General features: G+C 48.2%; 1 long non-coding RNA gene across 1 annotated transcript in view; it reads right to left on the reverse strand.

Moving 5' to 3' along the window:
* LOC138847138 (uncharacterized) overlaps positions 1-21811 on the reverse strand; it is an 83556-nt gene that overhangs the window by 54046 nt on the left and 7699 nt on the right. The gene's annotated exons all lie outside the window — the stretch shown is intronic.

The following is a 21811-nucleotide window of genomic DNA, read 5'->3' on the forward strand; positions in this document are numbered from 1 at the left end:
CCTGGAGCACCGTGCAGAATGGTAAATCCTCAGAGCCTAGCTTTGTCCACAGACAGCATAGGGGGATGGCCACTGCATCGTGGGCTGGTGAGAAGCTACCCACAGTGACCTCTGCAGAGAACGGGGCCGGGGGTCATCATCACTGCATCAGGGGCTGGTGCAGAAGCTGCACATGGTGACCTCTGCAGAGAACGGGGCCGGGGGTCATCATCACAGAGAGCAAGGCACCCTATGGAAGGACGGGAAGAGACACAGGGGACACCCAGTGTGGCCTGGGAAGCGGCCATCCCTCCTTCATTAGCAACTGGGAGTGAGCTGTGAGACAGCCAACCAAGGCCCAGTATTCTCTGCAGTCAGCACACCTGGGAAAACTGACAACCTCCAATGGCTGCGCCACAAGGTCCCCTTCCAACTCTGCTCCACTGAGAAGCTCCCAGCCCCACTGCCCTCCTGCTCACAGGGGCAAGCACAGATACTGCACAGCCCTGAGCAGTGAGGTCCAGTGTTCGGCCAGCCAGCACAGCAACACACACACACCGATCACATGAAGGTGGGTCGGTCATGGCTCCCGGGCAGTGCACTGCAGAGCCCAGCGTCCAGGTATGCAGCACCAGGAAACCTTCCAGAGAGACTTGAGGGGAGGAGGAGAAGCCAGGGATGGTTAGGAGGAGGAGGATTCTGGACTTGTGCTGTGTCTAGCACGATCTTGGTATGTGGTATGTGCTTAACAGATGTCACACTCAAAACCGCCTTCACACACTGGCTTTGTGGTCTGCCTCCTGTGTAGCTGCAGCACGTGGGGACTTAAGACGTTCACAGCAGTTCTCCTTGGTAGGCACAGCACCGCCCTAGCCACAAAGATTGCTGAAGCCTTGTGTGTGTTCCTACTCTCCAGTCTGCACCGCAGCCCTGAGGTCCAAACTACCCCGGGACACCTGCTCTGGGTGCTGTACCAGCTCCAGTCAGAAGTTATGCCATTCCTCCCGCACCACGGATGGGACCGAGACCCTCCAGCGACCTAGGAAGTCTACAGACCTATTACGTGGATTTTAATGAACTCCACTATTTGCTTATTAGCCCAGTCAATCCATTCAGGAATGGAACAGGTAAGACATGCCAGGTGACAGAGAGCCAAATGGGCCTGCTTACTGGGGCCAGTTCCAAGGCCCCAAGAACACAGGAAATGCAAGCTGACTGCCTCCATGGCCTGTGCATGAGCCACACCAGCAGCCACCCCCTTCCTAAGCACAGCCCATGTCAGACAAGTCACCAAGCCTTGCAAAACCTCACCTCCCAACATCCTCTCCAAGCTGTTTCTAAAAGCACAGTCTGTAAACAGCAGCCACTGTGTCAGCTGCCAGGTTCACACAGCCGGGGGTGGACAGGAAGAATTGGCAGGGCCTGAGCTAGTGCACCTGCAGTGGGAGGAGCGCACACACACTGAGGCGCCTCAGGAAGGCACTCCAGCCCCACATGCTGCCAGCTCTCCTCCACCAGCACAGCCTGCTGCCTCTGTGGAGAGGGCCAGGCCCAAGGTCTCCACAGTGGGGTCCCAACTGTCCTCCAGGGCCCCATTCACGGGCTCCGTTCTTGTGGGCCTTGTCTCCCACACACATACACACAACCCTTCCACACCCTGACAAGCAGGACACTATATCCAAGGGACTTATCCTCCTACCAATCAATCAGTCAATGGAAGGCACCAGCCTCCAGCACTGAGACCCAGCCCCTGCCTGGAGAGGCAGGCACCGTGAGGGTTAGGAGCACCTTCTTCAGGACAGGGCACCTGGGCTCACCTGCCAGACCTGCCTGCGTGTCCTACGTGAGCCACCAAACTTCTGTGTCTGTCAGTTTAGCCATCTGTAAGATGGGCTGTCATGCCATGTCAACGAGGTAAAGGAAGCCAAGTGCTTCGAACACAACCCAGACTAGAACAGCACTTGGCCAGTGTTAGTGATTCCTCCCGTGCCTCAAAAACCCCTCTCTCCTTGCCTAAGTGAGTAGTCCCTCCCCATGATCACATGAGGATGAGCTAGCCCTGCAGAGTGTAGGACCCTGGCCCATCTTTCAGCAGGCGCACTCTAGCACTAGCTGCCACCAGAGTTCTGCCCCTCCAGCCATGAACAGGACCTGGCACGGGGAAGCAGACAATAGTGACAACAGCGTGGGCCAAGTCATGGCTTTTGGTTTATAATTCCGTTCGTAATTAGAACAGATGGAAACAAGTTCCGCGGGAAAAAAAAAAACAGGATGCCACACTGAAAGTACAATGTAATTTGAAATGCATAAAAGTACTCAAGTAGAAAAAATCAAATTATATCTGTACACTAATATTAGTTTGCTTTGAGACATGGGATCATGGGAAATTTCAAATGGTTTTGCATTTTTTGAATTTTGTGCAATGAGCTTTTATCACGCTTTTATAAAGAAATACACAGAAGGATACTTCAAGAAGTTCACAAAAAATAGAATTAAAGATTAAGTTTATTTTGATGCCAAAAAAAAAATAGAAATGCTTGCATATAAAGAACCTCCGAACCGTTCATGAGAAATGTACATTATGAATAAAGCATGCATGGATTTCAAAAATGTTTGGCACCAAAATAAATTACTTTTAGTTCTGTTCCTCCATGAGCTTTGGGAAGTACCCTTGAGCCTGCACACACAGACACACACACACACACACAAACACATATTAGTATAAACCTGCACTAACAGCTCTCTAAGTCTAGGCCCCTGTCCCCCTAACCTGGTTTCATGCAAGGAAAAGCCTGTGGGTCCAGCCTGCACATCCACTTTCAAGACAAACCACACCAAGGCCTGTGGCCCACCCAACAGAGAGAGGTGGGTGCTGAGCCAATGCAGATGCCCTCATGGTGCCCCATGCTACAGCAGGGCACTAATGTTTCCTGGTGACAGGGACAGCAAATCACAGGGACTGTGTGTTCCCACGTCCCAGGTTCATCTAAGCCAGCTGAATAAACTTCCCTGGGGCAATGGCTTAACTCTGTGGCAGCCATGCCCATTGGCAGGCAATCAGATGCCTACAAAGAGTTTGGCTAGGCTAAGGAAAAACTAACCCACATACACTAATTAGGTGAGCTGTGCCTCTCCACACCACTGCCGTGCTCACTTGGCAAGGCAGGGACCATCCGGAGGGACCATCCAGCAGGAACAGCCCCAGGTAAGCAGGGCAGGAATTGGAGCAACTGCCTAGTGAGCAGCTTCCCAACAAAGACGCTCCATCCCAAGTCATAAAAGAACTGATTATCAGGTCGGCACCCTGGCTGACTAGGCTAATCCTCCACCTGCGGCACCAGCACCCGAATTCCAGTCCTGGTTGGGGCGCGGGATTCTGTCCCGGTTGCTCCTCTACCAGTCCAGCTCTCTGCTGTGGCCCGAGAGTGCAGTGGAGCATAGCCCAGGTCCTTGTGCCCTGAACCCCCATGAGAGACCAGGAGGAAGCACCTGGCTCCTGGCTTCGGATCGGCACAATGTGCCTGCCATATTGGCCACTTGGGGTGTGAACCAATGGAAAAAGGAAGAAATTTCTCTCTGTCTCTCTCTCTCTCTCTCTCTCTCTCTCTCTCTCACTGTCTAACTCTGCTTGTAAAAAAAAAAAGAGCTGATTACAGCACAGAGAGTTCCAGCAATTTGCCCAAAGCCAAGCAGCTGGGAAGTCACTGAACCAGGAGTCTGCATGGCAATGACCTCCTCCTGCCTATCTGAGGCCCTGAACAGAGACGGAGTGAACTCCAAAGTGGAGGCTGTGTACAAGGGAACTTCAAGGAGGACATGCAGAAAACAACACAGAACACTCAAGTATGGGAGCTCTGGTGTCTGCCGACCTGAGTGTTAAGCCCAGCTTTGCTCTTCAGCAGCTCTTGGGACAGGGAGGGCTGTGAGTCCTCTGTCAGCCAAGATGCCCTGTCCTCAGAGGAGGTGGTAATGGAGTCCGCATGATGGTAACACGAAGCAAGGCGAAGACTTAGCACAACAACACGGCACCCAGAAACTGCTGGGATGATGGATGAGAAAGGCCGGGCCCCAGTGAGGTATGCTTCTCACATTCCACACTGCCCGTTTCACTTGTGCTGGGAGCTCATTGCACTGCACCGAGGAGCCTCATGGCAGGCACGAGGCAAGGTTCTGAGGACAAGGAAACCAGGAAGACGTGACCCTGCCCTCGAGAGGGGTCAGGGGACAGGTCCCTGACTGCACAGCGGAAGCCCCCAACATAGACCAGATGGAGATGAGGCTCCCGTGAATCTGAGTAATGTGTAAGTATCACCACCACTGCATCATAGAGAACGGGGACAGTAACTGCCTGCTGAATTCACTGCCCACATCTGGGGGCACAGAACTAAAGGAAGACTCATTGCCCAGTGGCTTGAACTGCTGGGTCCCAAACTTGGCAGCTGCCCATCTAGCCTATCAGAAGTCCATAACTAGTGGGACAGAGAGCTACATGTTACAACCAGCTACAGCACTCTCCTCGCCTGTCCAGAGGGCTTTTCCTTCCTCAAAAGTGCTTCACTGGAGAGAGGAACTCTGGGGCTGAGGCCACACAGCACTAGGGTCAGGGGGGATGAGAGGCGGTGGTGTGTGGCAGAGAAGGGAGGTGGGAGGAACATCAACCCTGAGTATAGATGACCTGCAGGAGGCACCTGCCAACCAGAACCCCAAAGGAACGGGAGGAGCAGGCAGCAAATGTGGGCTCAGTGCTAAGTGCTGTCACCGAAACACCAAGAGCCAGGCAGCTGGTGTCGGTGTGCTCCCCTGAGCAGGTACCTGCTAAGATCGGTGTATATATTTTCCCCCTGACTTCTGCATGGGCTCTGTTCCCCATCCCATCTTAGGGAGGGCACCAAGTCCACACAGCATCCAGCACTCTGTGGTCCAACCCTGACCGCAAGCCTGTGAAACGGTGCCATTCTTTCAAGTATAATTCTTTTCGTGAGTGTGGTGCACCGAGATCCCGGGATAACTGCCTGGAAATCTGCATCCAGTGGTCTCCAAACTGCAGGGCCAGGCATCCTGCGTTCTCCTCCCCTTCTGCCCTGCTCACTTAGCTCCCATCTGTACTCCCAACCAGCGGAACTTAGCAAGCCCCACAGTGTGCGCCTAAAGGCCTTCCACTTTCTCTTGAGATCAAACTTCTCCATCATGACCCTGGGAAGAAAGACACTGCCATCTGGCACACAGTGGGCCACCAAGCTGGAGGGCTCTTAGTCACTCAGGAGTTTCCAGGTCCTCCTAGGAGACACACCCAGAAATCCACTCACTGTGGCAAGTGGCGTGGAGCAGGAAATCACAGGATGTATAACAAGAGCTCCATTCCATTAGGTGAGCGGGTCTGACTCCTACACCCCACCGGGAGTCCCCCAGCAGGGTTTATGTCCTAAGCACATGCCTGGTGTGGCGACTGGCATGTAAACGTGGTGCACATAGGTTCAACTGTTGCCAAGTGAGCTGAGCAACTCTGCAACAGAGGACAAGCAGACCATGTGAGGTTGGAGAGGTGGAATTCATTCCGCTGGATGGGGAAGCTAAGCATTCGGGAAGGGACACATGGCCTGGGCTGCAGAGAGAACAGAACTGGACATGCACAGAGGACAGCCAGGAGTGAGTGGAGCCCAGCAAGCAGTGAGTGCAGAGGCCATGAAGCCTAGTGGCACAGAGGTGGGTCCGACTCATCCTGCAGTCTCCAGGGCACAGGCATCACCAGCAGTGGGAGGCACTCACTGTGGGCTCACCCAGCAAAAGATGAACAGCTGATGGCAAAGGACAGACACCCGAACAGGCAGAGGCAGTAATGGTGGGGAAGGGGAGTGGAGCGCAAAACCCCTCCCTGGACAGCCCCGCCCTGTCCCTCTGCTTGCACAGGACATGCTGCACCTGCCCCTCTACAGCTTCGGCACCACATCCTCAGCCACATGAGGACACAGATCACAGTCCCTGAAGCACAGTGGGCACCAGGGGAGAACAGAGGGAGAAATGTGGGCAGGGAGCCTCTGAATGTAGGCTAAGAAACTGAGTAGAGGAAAACGATTTTAAAATGTTCAAGAAAGGTGGGGGTTGGCCGGCGCCGCGGCTCACTAGGCTAATCCTCCGCCTAGCGGCGCCGGCACACCGGGTTCTAGTCCCGGTCGGGGCGCCGGATTCTGTCCCGGTTGCCCCTCTTCCAGGCCAGCCCTCTGCTGTGGCCAGGGAGTGCAGTGGAGGATGGCCCAGGTGCTTGGGCCCTGCACCCGCATGGGAGACCAGGAAAAGCACCTGGCTCCTGGCTCCTGCCATCGGATCAGCGCGGTGTGCCGGCCGCAGCGCGCCAGCCGCGGCGGCCATTGGAGGGTGAACCAACGGCAAAGGAAGACCTTTCTCTCTGTCTCTCTCTCTCACTGTCCACTCTGCCTGTCAAAAAAAAAAAAAAGAAAGGTGGGGGCTGGTACTGTGGCAGGGCAGGCTAAGCCTCCACCAGCTACCAGCTACGTCAGTATCTCATATAGGCACCCGTTAGAGTTCCAGCTGTTCCACTTCTGGCAAAGCAGCAAAGGATGGCCCAAGTGCTTGGGGACCTGCCACCCATAGAGGAGACCCAGAAGAAGCGGCTGGCTCCTGGCTTCAGTTTGGTTCAGTTCTCGCCGTCGTGACCCTTTGGAGAGTGAACCAGCAGATGAAATATTTCTCTCTCACTCTCTCACTCTGCCTTTCAAATAAATAAAATAAAATAAATTTTTTTTTCTTAAAAAAAGAGTTCTAGGGGCCGGCCCTGTGGCATAGTGGTTAAAGCTGTTGCCTGCAGTACAGGCATCCCATATGCATACCAGCTCAAGTCCTGGCTGCTCCTCTGCCAATCTAGCTCCCTGCTAATGCATATGGGAAAGCAGGAGAGGATGGCCTACATGCTTGCTCCCCTGCACCACATGGGAAACCGGGATGGAGTTCCAGGTTCCTGGCTTCAACCTGGCCAAGCCCTGGCCATTACAGCCATTTGGGGAGTGATCCAGCAGATAATCTCTTTCTTTGTCTTTCCCCTATCTTTGTAACTCGGGCTCTAAAGTAAATAAATGAAATTCTTGTAAGATAGATAGTTGATAGATAGAAAGATAGATAGATAGATAGATAGATAGATAGATAGAAAGATATGTAGATCTGATGTCTCCCAGGCACCAGCAGACCAGGGCAGCAAACCTCAGCTCTTGTCCCCACTCACAGGGGTGGTAACACAGCAGTCACTCTTCAGACACTCTGGGGAATTACTCATTCTGGAATTACTGCATGAGGGGAAGACTGGATCCCAGTGAGTATCAGGGAGCACATTAAGCCTCCAGCAGTCAAATGGCTCAAGCCAAGTCAGGCAGCTGGTCACTAGCAGCAACCCAGCATACGATCCACCCCGGCACAAGGTCAGAATGTCAGTGACGCTCCAGGTCTCACACACAGAACCCTGGGAGGCCAAAATGAGGACACTCTGACAGACACCGAACACTCAGCTTATGCTGTAAGAAACTCTGTGCCTTACATGATGTGAGCAAGTTACAGGCAGTGCCACACTCTGGGACCATCTGATGCCAAAAAACCAAAGCCTTTATGGATAACACACAGCTGTGGGCACCAGATTCAAGACCAGGCCCTGCCTCAAAGGAGGCCCTTCCTGTTTGTTTCTGTGCTACCAGACAGAATGAGGAAAGCACCTTCTCAAAATCCCACAGAGGGACGTGCTGCCAGAGGGAACAGGAGAAACAGAAGTCAACTGTGGGGCGCACGTCACTCATTCTCCCCCTGAGAAAAGTGGTGTCAGCATCTTAACACCGAGTAGCACTGGATGACAACACAGAGACCACTCAGCTCTTCCTGTACTTGCTGGCTTCTCCCTGTGCCCAGGCTGAGCTCCAGCATCTGTGGGAAAAGACGCAGCCCAAGAAGCTCGGCCCAATCAAAACCTGCATGAATCTTCAATTATGCTGGCATGGAGTCAGCACTTCTTGTTGAAGAAAAATGACATCCAGGAGTGTGTGGGGGTGTGGCTACATATGTGCATGTGTCTGCATGTGTCCACACCCTCGCACACGTGGATGACAGGACATTTGTAGGAAAGCTTAAACAAACAGTAGACTTTTCTGAATCTGGGACTATTTAAGCAAGAGTGAGAGTTGACATCTTCCCAAGTCTACAAAGGACAACTTGTTGCCCCTGAATTATAACTAAAGGGTGAAATCACTAGACAATCCTGGACCTGAAATGTGGTGGAGTGTAATGGTCATCTACCTGGAAGGAATACGTACACGTGGGGACAAAAGACTCCACTAAGAGACTATTGAAGCTCAGAGTAGAGTGTGGTAAAGTGGCAGGAGAGAACATCAGCAGCCTATTTGTATACACAGACAATGGGATGGCTGAGAAAGGACTTCCAATGCCATATCACTAGTCCAAGTAATCAATTTCTACTCACAATTGATCATAATGATAGGACTAAGAGACAAAGGGAGCACATAAACAAGACTAGTGCCTGCAAATACTAACTGATAGAATAAAAAAGAGAGAGAACGATCCAACATGGGAAGCCAGATACACAGCAGACTCATAGAATGACAGATGTCCTAAACAGCACTCGTCTCAGAATCAGCCCTAAAGGCATTCAGATTCGGCTGAAAAACCCATGAGTGTATTTCAGGCATGGAAAGCCAAGACACTCTGGCAAAAAAAAAAATACAACAACAACAACAACCTCAATGAAAGCTCTCCACGAGTGAGATCCCAGTGGAAAGAACAGGTCTTCAAAGAAGGAGGTACCTTTCTCTGAAGGGAGGAGAGAACCTCCACTTTGACTATGACCTTGCCTAAATATGATCAGAGTCGGTGAACTCAAAAGGCTTCCATAGCCTTGGCAACTCATGACAAGAGCCTAGGGTGATTACTGATGCCATAAACAGGAGGGTCAATTTGAAAAGTCAACAACAGGAGTCACTGTGCACTTACTCCTCATGTAGGATCTCTGTCCTTAATGCGTTGTACATTGTGATTTAATGCTATAACTAGTACTCAAACAGTATTTTTCACTTTGTGTTTCTATGTGGGTGCAAACTGTTGAAATCTTTATATAAAGAGAACTGAAAATGAATCTTGATGTGAATGGAAGGGGAGAGGGAGCGGAAGAGGGGAGGGTTGCGGGTGGGAGGGATGTTCTGGGGGGAGCCATAGTAATCCATAAGCTGTACTTTGGAAATTTATATTCATTAAATAATAGTTAAAAAAAAAAAAAGAAAACTCAGTCAACCTGACAAAACGTTTATCCACAGGAAGCAGGGGAAAAAAGGAGAACAGACTCAAGTGACTTGACAAAAGAAATGACAGAGAGGACATTGCTACAAACCTTCCAAAATAAAGATCCAAAAACACTATGGAAAAACCACGGCACAAGGATTTGGTCAACCTAGATAGAGTGGGTTGACTCACAGAAAGATGCAAACCACTAAAACTGGATACAGTGAAACAAGAAACTCTGAATACACTTATAATTTGCAAAGAGACTGTAGTAGCAGGGAAACCAAAACAAACAAACCAAACAGCCATGAAGAAAAGTCCAGGTCCAGATGGCTCCACCGGTGAGAATGCCCATGGAAAAGATAATTAAAATCCGTGATTCACAAACCCTTCCAAAAAATCAGACCAGCCTGATGCCAACATCCAAAACAAGCACATCATAAGGAAAATGCCACACACATATCCGTCATGGATGTGTCTGTCACATGCCTCAACAAAATATTACCAGACGCCATCCAGAAGCACAACCAAAGCTTAGCACACTGTGCGCAACTGACAGTTACTCCGGAAATGAAAGCGTGGCTACCCTACAAAATCAATCTATCCAAGAACAGAATGCACATGGGGAAAGCCCACAAACTATCCCGATAGACACAGAAAACCTAGTTCACAAAAGCTTCCATGACGTTTGCGATACGAAAACACAAATCATCACATCAGGAACGGAACGTACACCTCGGCCTGACAAGGCTCTTTCATGAAAAAACCCACAGAGCGCGAACGTCACAAACAACGCGAGGAACCCGAAACTGGCCTCCTAGACCAGGAAACAGACACGCACTTTCGCTCTCCTTCCTCCCATCAACAGTCTCTGACGTCTAGAGCAGGCGGCTGGGCCCTCCAAAAGCAAACAGACGGGAACGCGGGGCCGTTCCGGGAGGAGACCGAGCCACCTCTGCTCTCGCCCAGCTGCTCGCACCCTGGGGACCCTTCCAGACCGTCCGCACAGCACGACCGCGACCCCACCCGCGCCTTCGGGACCCAAGAGCAACAGGCACGCGGCCAGCCAAGACGCCCAGCGGGAAACCGCAACAGCCGCGCGTCACTCACCTCCAATGGCGGCCTGGTCTGCTGGCAGGACAGAGGGCCGCGAAGGCCGTTGCTTCTTGAAGGGACTGAAGAGGAGAAATGCGCCTGGGAAACAGCGCGGCAGCCTCGGACACGCAGCCTCTCCTGATCCAGCCTGATCCTGGGGCCGCTGGCTCTCCCTCAGGCTCGGCCAGCAGCGTCGAGGACGGCTCCTTTCCTCACGGCTTGCGCAGGCTCCCAGGCAGGAGCGGACGCAATGCTGACTCCCAGCGGAGTACCGCGGGGCAGTAGGCACCAGGCCTACAGGTGCACTTCCGGGTCACAGCGCCAGGCGCAGGCGCACTCCCCAGGGGCCGTCACCATGGCAACCCAGGACGCACCTGCACACTGCTGCATCCAGCGTCCCAAGCCCCAAGGCCGCTTCCAGTCCAACTCTCCAGGCTGCGACCAGGGACGCAGACGCTGATGGCCCAAGATCTCTGGACCCAACCTCCCTGCCTCATGGGAGTCCTCAATGGACCTCCTGCCTCGTGCCTCCTGCCTTCTACTTCCTGGCTTCTGCCTGGCCCAGCACTGCTCGATCGTTGCAGCCACTTGGGTAGAGAAGCAGTGCAGTGGGCATCGCCAGCACTGTCTCTCTCTTAGTGATCGTCCATCTGGAGGTTCACCCTCAAGGTGGCTAAAAAGGCTGGGGCTGGGACAAAAGCCAGGGGCTGAAGCAGAAGCCAGGGACTTTAGCTGGCGCTCTATTCTGGGTTCAGGGGCCTAAGTCCTTGGGCCATCTCCCTCTGCTTTCCCAGGCAGGTTAGCAGACTTCTGGATCCCACAGCAAACGGCTTCTGGGAGGATGGTCGGCACTGTGAGGTAGCAGGTAAAGCTACCGCCCACAGTGCTGGCATCCCATAAGGGCGCCAGTTCGTAGCAGCCATTTGGGGGATGAACCAACGGAAGGAAGACCTTCCTCTCTTTCTCTCCCTCTCTCACTGTCTAATTCTGCCTGTCAAAAATAAATTAAAAAATTTACAAAATTGAATTTATTTTATAAATCTCTATTCTCATTTTTGAAGTAGCTTAAGCCTTTTCCGTATAATGAAGGTTTTTTTTTATAAATGTCACTCTCATTATTTTTTTAAAGGTTATTTATTTGAGAGGCAGCAGCTAAGCCATTAGCTGGGACACCCACATCTCCCATCAGAGTGCCTGGTTCTAGTGCTGGACACTGTGATTCCAACCCTTCTTCCTACTAACGCACACCCTGGGAGGCAGCAGATGGTGGCACAAGTTCCTGTCACTCACATGCCAGACCTGGATTCAGATCTAGGCTCCTGGCTTTGGCCTGGCCCAGCCCTAGCTGTTGTGGGTACTTGGGGAATCAACCAGAATATGGAGGATTCCTCCCTCTCTCTCCCATTTTCTCTCTCTCCCTCTCCCTCCCTCCCTCTCTCCCTTCCTATCTCCCTGCCTCCCTTGAAATAAAATGAAAAAAAAGTTTTTAAATTACATAAAAAAGAGTACAAATAGCCATCCATCAACTATTGATCTACAATCACTATTTTGGAACAATTCAACATTCACTTTACTTCATATTCACTGCCTTTTTGTCTCCTGAATTATATCAAATAAATGCAGACAATTTCATTCTATTTTTCCAAGAACTTATATGATTAAGGACAGCATGGGCCAGCACTGGCACTGTGGCAATGCGTGTTAAAGCCCTGGCCTGAAGTGTCGACATCCCATATGGGTGCCCGTTGAAGTCCCGGCTGCTCCTCTTCCAATCCAGCTCTCTGCTATGGCCTGGGAAAGCAGTGGAGGATGGCCCAAGTCCTTGGGCCCCTGTACCTCCCTGGGAGACCAGGAAGAAACTCCTGGCTTCGGATCAGCGCATCTCCGGCCATTGCGGGATTCTGGGGAGGGAACCAGGGGATGGACAATCTCTCTCTCTGTCCCTACCTCTCTCCGTAACTCTGGCTTTCAAATAAATAAAATAAATGTTTAAAAATAAAGTACAGTGCAGAGCACTGGATTGTTCTCTCTCTTCTGTCTTTAAGCAACAACAGTCTTTCCAAGGTTTCTAAAAAACGGGGAATGAAATACCAGTATCTACCTTACAGAGTCGGTGGGAGAGGGCACCTAATGACGCGCAGCACCATGGACTCCCCCCATACATCCACGGCATCCAGCAGCCTGCTCTCTGCTGCAAATGGCAACACCTCATTCCAGAAGCCTGTGAGCCGTGTGAGTCCTTGCCAAGGAGCAAACGGGGCCCACATGTGCTCCCAACTTAAATGCTTCTGAGAGGGGCAGACTAAGAGCCACTGCAGGGTCAGCTCCTGCTGGCAGGAGGCCACAGATGAGCCTCTGCCCCAGAGTCTGAAGCTAGATGAAGGCTTCACGGTGGCCTCCTGACTGCACAGGTGGAACTGCAAGTGATAATTCACAGCCTGGACCAAAATCCCCAAGGGCCTTGGCTGTCCACCTTGCTCTCCCATGACACTGGCCTGTTCTGCCTTTCTCTGTGCAAACAATCAGCATTGTACTTCTGTTAACCATGGTCAGCAAGGAGGGCATCACACACACACACACACACATGTCCTGTCCCACATATGTGTGTGGCTCCCTCATTGCATTTACAAACCACAGGGTATCCAATCAGCGCTGTGGCTCAATAGGCTAACCCTCCACCTAGCGGCACATCCACACTGGGTTCTAGTCCCGGTCGGGGCGACAGATTCTTTCCCGGATGCCCCTCTTCCAGGCCAGCTCTCTGCTGTGGCCCGGGAAGGCAGTGGAGGATGGCCCAATTGCTTGGGCCTTGCACCCCATGGGAGACCAGGAGAAGAACCTGGCTCCTGCCTTCAGATCAGCGTGGTGCGCCAGCTGCAGCGTGCCAGCCGTAGCAGCCATTGGAGGGTGAACCAACAGTAAAAGGAAGACCTTTTACTCTGTCTCTCTCTGTCTCACTATCCACTCTGCCTGTTAAAAAAATGGGGGGTATCCAGCATGCTACTTCTGATTTGCTTTTATCTCAAAACAAAAAGGAAGGTGTTCCCATATGTGAGCCACAATCTGCCACTTCATTCTCCACTTAGGATGGCAGAGGGAATGCCTGAGCCTTTCCCATGACAGATGCCAAGGCTACGACACCACCAAGCAGGTCAGCATCGAGCACTGAAGGTGCCACCAGAACCCACACAGCTCAGAGGTCCACTGGAAGCTTCTCTGCTGTTCCTAGGGAATGACATTACATGGGAAGTACTGCTGCCCGCTGCTCACAAACAATCCCCACTGGCAGTCTGACTGCCGAGCCTGCCCAGGACCCCGGCCCTGGGCACAATCACTATGCCCAACTCCTTTATGGGGGAGAAGTCGGGATCTGTTTACCCACTGCCCACTGAGAAGAACACGCAAGGCAGAGGCACAGAGCACCGCACAAACCGAGAAAATCCAACACATCTGATGCTTGAAGCCTGTAAGACGTCCCCTTGACTTTCTCCGTTGCTAACGCGCCCAGTGCTAAGCCTGCTTGTGAACAACATAAAGAGAATGTTTTCTTAAGCACCAGCACAAGCCAAAGGAACTTCCCGACGGTTCGTCAAACACTGCTTAGAGAAAGCAAATTCTATGCAGGCTTCCATGGACTGAACTGTCTGTTCCTCTAAAATCCATGTCCTGAGGCCCTGGAAAACAAGGCAAGGGCATGAGGAGGCGAGGCCTTTGGGAGGTGGCCAGGGTGGCTAAGCTCAGGAGGGTGGGGTCTCCCCATGATAAGAAGAGGTAGAAACACCAGAGTTCCCCTCGGCCTCCTCCAAGTGAGGACACAGCAAGCGGGAAACCCACTCTGCCAGCACCGTGGTCTCGGCCTTCCCAGTCTCCAGACATGAGAAAGCAATTTCTGCTGCCTGAGCCACTCATCCTGTGGTGATCTGTTCCAGCAGCCCCAGCTGCCCAACATGGAGTAGCAGGAGAGACCCCAACAAGCTCCCTGTTACAGGAAAGCAGATGAAACGGCCATGCAGGGAGCTGAGCCACAGTCTGACATCTTCAACAACTCCCCAGAGAAGCTGGGGGCAATTCTGAGGGGAATATGCTCACAAGAAAGAACAGGAGCTGGAACCGTGGCTCAGTAGGCTGATCCTCCATTTGTGGCGTGGTACCCTGGGTTCTGGTCCCGGTTGGGGCGCCAGATTCTGACCAGTTGCTCTGCTTACAGTCCAGCTCTCTGCTGTGGCCCGGGAGGGCAGTGGAGGATGGCCCAAATGCTTGGGCCCTGCACGCACATGGGAGACCGGGGGAGGCGCCTGGGTCCTGGCCTCGGATTGGCGCAGCGCACCAGCTGTAGTGGCCATTTATGGTGTGAATGAATGGAGGGAGGACTTTCTCTCCATCTCACTCTCTCACTGTCTAATTCTGCCTGTCAAAAAAAAAAGGAAAGAAGGGCGGAGCCAAGATGGCAGAATAGTGAGGGCACGCACCAATAGTCCGGAAAATTTAGTTTAATAAAAGTGGAGTTACGGTAGCCTCAGAAACAGGATCAGCAAAAAGTTGCAGAGGAAACTCCTCCGGATCTAGTGGCTGTGACTCGAAGGACCTACTGGGAAAGCAGGGTCACCCACCGCGTGGAAGCCAAACCGCGGGAGCTGCAAGGTACGCGCCAGTGCAGGAAGGGGAGTGGATGTGACACAGACACAAGCGGGGAGAGGAGGGACGCCCAGGGCTCCGAGTCTACACATCGATGCTGGAAGAGGACGTGAGCTCAGTAACTGGAGACATTGGCGGGGAAACGGCGGACAGAATTTAGAGGGAAGCGGGCTTTGAAGCAGGAAAGTTCACCAGACTGACTACAGGAGAGAAGGGAAAAAATAAAAAGGGTGGGGGAGGGTACTGGTATAGACAAGTTTCTCTCTCCGCAAACCTTGCAAAGGCGAGCAAGAGACAAAGAGCAAGCCCCACTTGGAATATACATAATAAAAGGAGAGAGCTAAGGCTACAATTTAGTAGCCTAGGCAACCCAGTGGGAGTCCAGAGGAGAAACTGAGCCTGCACAGACTCTTTGGGTAGAAGCCAGAGATCAGAAGCTAAATACCATCAATTCTGCACAGCCGTGCAGTATTACTTACCTCCTGAATAAAAATAAATAAATAAATAAATAAATGAATAAAAAAAGAGAGATTTACCACGCATAACCTGAGGGTGTCACCTTTGCACACCTGTAACCCGGAAGAACCAAGCAGAGCTCTCAGGCCACACCCATCTCAAGCCTCCAAGGCTCCTCCAACAGCAGGCAGTCCACTTAACACGGACATAGTAAAGAAAAAAAAAAAAAACCTCACAGTCAGGGGAGAAGAATTAACTATGCCAAGCAACAAACACAAAAATCGAGGGAACAACGATGACACTATGATGCCTCCAAATAAACAAAACACCCCAAGCCAAGATTATGAAGATGATGAGATAGAAGAAATGCAAGATACGGATTTCAAAAAATTTATGATAAGAACATTTAGAAGTTTTCAAAAGCAAATCCTTGAACTACAGAAATCCTTATTGGACAGGATTGAAAATCTCTCTCGTGAAAATGAAATTTTAAGGAAGAATCAAAATGAAATGCAGAAACTAGTAGAACAGGAAAGTGTGATAGTGAAGAGAAATCAAAATGAAATGAAGAGCTCAATAGATCAAATGACAAACACATTAGAGAGCCTTAAAAACACAATGGGTGAAGCAAAAGAGAGCATATCAGACTTAGAAGACAGAGAACAGGAAAGGATACAGTCAAACCAAAGAAAAGAAGAGGAAATTAGAAATCTAAAAAATATTGTTGGGAATCTATAGGATACTATTTAAAAAACCAACATTCGAGTTCTAGGAGTTCCTGAAGGCATGGAGAGAGAGAAAGGATTAGAAGGCCTTTTTAGTGAGATACTAGCAGAGAACTTTCCAGGTTTGGAGAAGGACAGAGACATCCTAGTACAGGAAGCTCATAGAACCCCCAGTAAACATGACCAAAAGAGATCCTCACCACGACACGTGGTAATTAAACTCACCACAGTGACACATAAAGAAAAGATCCTAAAATGTGCAAGAGAGAAACGTCTGATTACTCTCAGAGGATCTCCAATTAGACTCACAGCAGACTTCTCATCAGAAACACTACAGGCTAGGAGGGAATGGCGAGACATAGCACAGGTGCTAAGAGAGAAAAATCGCCAGCCCAGAATATTATATCCTGCTAAGCTCTCATTTGTGAATGAAGGTGAAATAAAGACCTTTCATGGCTAACAGAAACTCAGAAACACAGAAACACAGCCATCAATATGAAAGAAGGTAAAGGAAGAACACCTACCAGTAAAAGAGCATGGGAAGCTCAAAGCATATACTAGAAAATATCTCTGGGAAAATGGCAGGGCAAAGTCACTACGTATCAATTGTCACATTGAACATTAATGGTCTGAATTCTTCAGTTAAAAGACACCGTTTGGCTGACTGGCTCACAGAACACAACCCAACTATTTGTTGCCTACAAGAAACACATCTCTCTAACAAAGATGCATGCAGACTGAAAGTAAAAGGTTGGAAAAAGATATTCCATGCCAACAGAAACCAAAAAAGCAGGTGTAGCCATATTAATATCAGACAAAATAAACTTTAATACAAAAACTGTTAAGAGAGACAAAGAGGGGCACTATATAATGATTAAGGGTTCAATTCAACAGGAAGATGTAACCATTATAAATGTATATGCACCTAATTACAGGGCACCGGTCTATTTAAAAGATATGTTAAGGGACTTAAAGGGAGACTTAGATTCCAATACAATAGTACTGGGGGACTTCAATACTCCACTCTCAGAAATAGACAGATCATCCGGACAGAAGATCAACAAGGAAACAGCAAATTTAATTGACACTGTTGCCCAAATGGATCTAACAGATATCTACAGAACTTTCAACCCTACATCTAAAGACTTCACATTCTTCTCAGCAGCGCATGGAACCTTCTCTAAGATTGATCACATATTAGGCCATAAAGCAAGTCTCAGCAAATTTAAAACAATTAGAATCATACCATGCAGCTTCTCAGACCACAGCGGAATGAAGCTGGAAATTAGCAACTCAGGAAACCCCAGAAAGTATGCAAACACATGGAGACTGAACAACATGCTCCTGAATGAACACTGGGTCATTGAAGAAATCAAAAGAGAAATCAAAAACTTTATGGAAATAAATGAAGATAACAACACAACATATCAAAACTTATGGGATACGGCAAAAGAAGTATTGAGAGGCAAGTTTATAGCAATAGGTGCCTATATCAAGAAATTGGAAAGGTACCAAATAAATGAGCTTTCAGCGCATCTCAAGGACCTAGAAAAACTGCAACAAACCAAACCCAAATCTAGTAGGAGAAGAGAAATAATTAAAATCAGAGATTGAATAAAAAAAATCATTACAAAAAATCAGCCAAGCGAAGAACTGGTTTTTTGAAAAAATAAACAAAATTGACACCCCATTGGCCCAACTAACTAAAAAAAGAAGAGAAAAGACCCAAATCAATAAAATCAGAGATGAAAAAGGAAACGTAACAACAGACACCACAGAAATAAAAAGAATCATCAGAAATTACACAAGGACTTGTATGCCAGCAAACAGGAAAATCTATCAGAAATGGATAGATTCCTGGACACATGCAATCTACCAAAATTGAACCATGAACACACAGAAAACCTAAATAGACCCATAACTGAAACAGAAATTGATACAGTAATAAAGGCCCTCCCAACAAAGAAAAGCCCAGGACCAGATGGATTCACTGCTGAATACTACCAGACATTTAAAGAAGAACTAATCCCATTTCTTCTCAAACTATTCAGAATAATCAAAAAAGAGGGAATCCTCCCAAATTCTTTCTATGAAGCCAGCATCACCTTAATCCCTAAGCCAGAGAAAGATGCAGCACTGAAAGAAAATTATAGACCAATATCCCTGATGAACATAGATGCAAAAGTCCTCAATAAAATTCTTGCCAATAGAATACAACAACACATCAGAAAAATCATCCACCCAGACCAAGTGGGATTTATCCCTGGTATGCAGGGATAGTTCAACATTCGCAAATCAATCAATGTGATTCACTACATTAACAGACTGCAGAAGAAAAACCATATGATTATCTCAATAGATGCAGAGAAAGCATTCGATAAAATTCAACACCCTTTCATGATGAAAACTCTAAGCAAACTGGGTATAGAAGGAACATTCCTCAATACAATCAAAGCAATTTATGAAAAACCCACGGCAAGCATCCTATTGAATGGGGAAAAGTTGGAAGCATTTCCACTGAGATCTGGCACCAGGCAGGGATGCCCACTCTCACCACTGCTATTTAACATAGTTCTGGAAGGTTTAGCCAGAGCCATCAGACAAGAAAAAGAAATTAAAGGAATACAAATTGAGAAGGAAGAAGTCAAACTATCCCTCTTTGCAGATGATATGATTCTGTACTTAGAGGATCCAAAGAACTCTACTAAGAGACTATTGGAACTCATAGAGGAGTTTGGCAAAGTGGCGGGATATAAAATCAATCCACAAAAATCAACAGCCTTTGTATACACAAGCAATGCCACGGCTGAGAAAGAACTGCTAAGATCAATCCCATTCACAATAGCTACAAAAACAATCAAATACCTTGGAATAAACTTAACCAAGGACGTTAAAGATCTCTACGATGAGAATTACAAAATCTTAAAGAAAGAAATAGAAGAGGATACCAAAAAATGGAAAAATCTTCCATGCTCATGGATTGGAAGAATCAACATCATCAAAATGTCCATTCTCCCAAAAGCAATTTATAGATTCAATGCAATCCCAATCAAGATACCAAAGACATTCTTCTCAGATTAGAAAAAATGACAATGAAATTCATATGGAGGCACAAGAGACCTCGAATACCTAAGCAATCTTGTACAACAAAAACAAAGCCGGAGGCATCACAATACCAGATTTCAGGACATACTACAGGGCAGTTGTAATCAAAACAGCATGGTACTGGTACAGAAACAGATGGATAGACCAATGGAACAGAATTGAAACACAAGAAATCAACCCAAACATCTACAGGCAACTTATATTTGATCAAGGATCTAAAACCAATTCCTGGGGCAAGGACAGTCTATTCAATAAATGGTGCTGGGAAAACTGGATTTCCACGTGCAGAAGCATGAAGCAAGACCCCTACCTTACACCTTACACAAAAATCCACTCAACGTGGATTAAAGACCTAAATCTACGACCTGACACCATCAAGTTATTAGAGAACATTGGAGAAACCCTTCAAGATATTGGCACAGGCAAAGAGTTTCTGGAAAAGACCCGGGAGGCACAGGCAGTCAAAGCCAAAATCAACTATTGGGATTGCATCAAATTGAGAAGTTTCTGTACTGCAAAAGAAACAGTCAGGAGAGTGAAGAGACAACCGACAGAATGGGAAAAAATATTTCCAAACCATGCAACAGATACAGGGTTAATAACCAGAATCTACAAAGAGATCAAGAAACTCCACAAAAACAAAACAAACAACCCACTTAAGAGATGGGCCAAGGACCTCAATAGACATTTTTCAAAAGAGGAAATCCAAATGGTCAACAGGCACATGAAAAAATGTTCAAGATCACTAGCAATCAGGGAAATGCAAATCAAAACCACAATGAGGTTTCACCTCACCCCGGTTAGAATGGCTCAGATACAGAAATCTACCCACAACAGATGCTGACGAGGATGTGGGGAAAAAGGGACTCTAACCCACTGTAGGTAGGAATGCAAACTGGTCAAGCCACTATGGAAGTCAGTCTGGAGATTCCTCAGAAACCTGAAGATAACCCTACCGTTCAACCCAGCCATCCCACTCCTTGGAATTTACCCAAAGGAATTTAAATTGGCAAACAAAAAAGTGGTCTGCACCCTAATGTTTATTGCAGCACAATTCACAATAGCCAAGACCTGGAACCAACCTAAATGCCCATAAGAGGTAGACTGGATAAAGAAATTACGGGATATGTACTCTTTAGAATACTATACCGCAGTAAGAAACAACGAAATCCAGTCATTTGCAATAAAATGGAGGAATCCTGAACACATCATGCTGAGTGAAATAAGCCAGTCCCAAAGGGACAAATATCATATGTTCTCCCTGATCGGTGACAACTGACTGAACACCAAAAAGGAAACCTGTTGAAGTGAGATGGACACTATGAGAAACGGTGACTTGATCAGCATAGCCCTGACTGTTAATGAACAACTTAATACATTATCCCTCTTAGTAGTTTTTTTGTCTGCTCTATTTAATATGACTGGTTTAATTCTGTAAGTAATACACAGTTATTCTTAAGTGTTGAAATTTAACTGAAATATGATCCCTGTTAAACATAAGAGTGGGAACAAGAGAGGGAAGAGATGTACAATTTGGGACATGCTCAAGCCGACTTGCCCCAAATGGTAGAGTTAGAAACATACCAGGGGATTCCAATTCAATCCCATCAAGGTGGCATGTACCAATGCCATCTCACTAGTCCAAGTGATCAATTTCAGTTCACAATTGATCATAATGAAAGGACTAAGAGTCAAAGGGAACACATAAACAAGCCTAGTACCTGCTAATACTAACCGATAGAATAAATAAAGGGGAGAGCAATCCAACATGGGAAGTGAGATACACAGCAGACTCATAGAATGACAGATGTCCTAAACAGCACTCTGGCCTCAGAATCAGCCCTAAAGGCATTCAGATCTGGCTGAAAAGCCCATGAGAGTATTTCAGGCATGGAAAGCCAAGACACTCTGGCAAAAAAAAAAAAACCCTAAATGAAAGATCTCCACGAGTGAGATCCCAGTGGAAAAAACAGGTCTTCAAAGAAGGAGGTACCTTTCTCTAAAGGGAGGAGAGAACCTCCACTTTGACTATGAACTTGTCTAAATAAGATAAGAGTTCGAGAACTCAAAAGGCTTCCATAGCCTTGGCAACTCATGACTGGAGCATAGGGAGATTACTGATGCCATAAACAGGAGTGTCAATTTGAAAAGTCAACAACAGGAGTCACTGTGCACTTACTCCTCATGTAGGATCTCTGTCCTTAATGTGCTGTACATGAGATTTAATGCTATAACGAGTACTCAAACAGTATTTTTCACTTTGTGTTTCTATGTGGGTGCAAATTGTTGAAATCTTTACTTAATGTATACTAAACTGATCTTCTGTATATATAGAAAATTGAAAATGAATCTTGGTATGAATGAAACGGGAGAGAGAGCAGGAAAGGGGAGGGTTGTGGGTGGGAGGGAAGTCATGGCGGGGTGGGGGAAGCCAATGTAGTCCATAAGCTGTACTTTGGAAATCTATATTCATTAAATAAAAGTTTAAAAAAAGGAAAGAACAGGAACACAATTCAGAAACTCAGAATCCA

The sequence above is a fragment of the Oryctolagus cuniculus genome, chromosome 19, assembly GCF_964237555.1.
Source record: "Oryctolagus cuniculus chromosome 19, mOryCun1.1, whole genome shotgun sequence".
Classification (NCBI taxonomy): Eukaryota; Metazoa; Chordata; class Mammalia; order Lagomorpha; family Leporidae; genus Oryctolagus; species Oryctolagus cuniculus.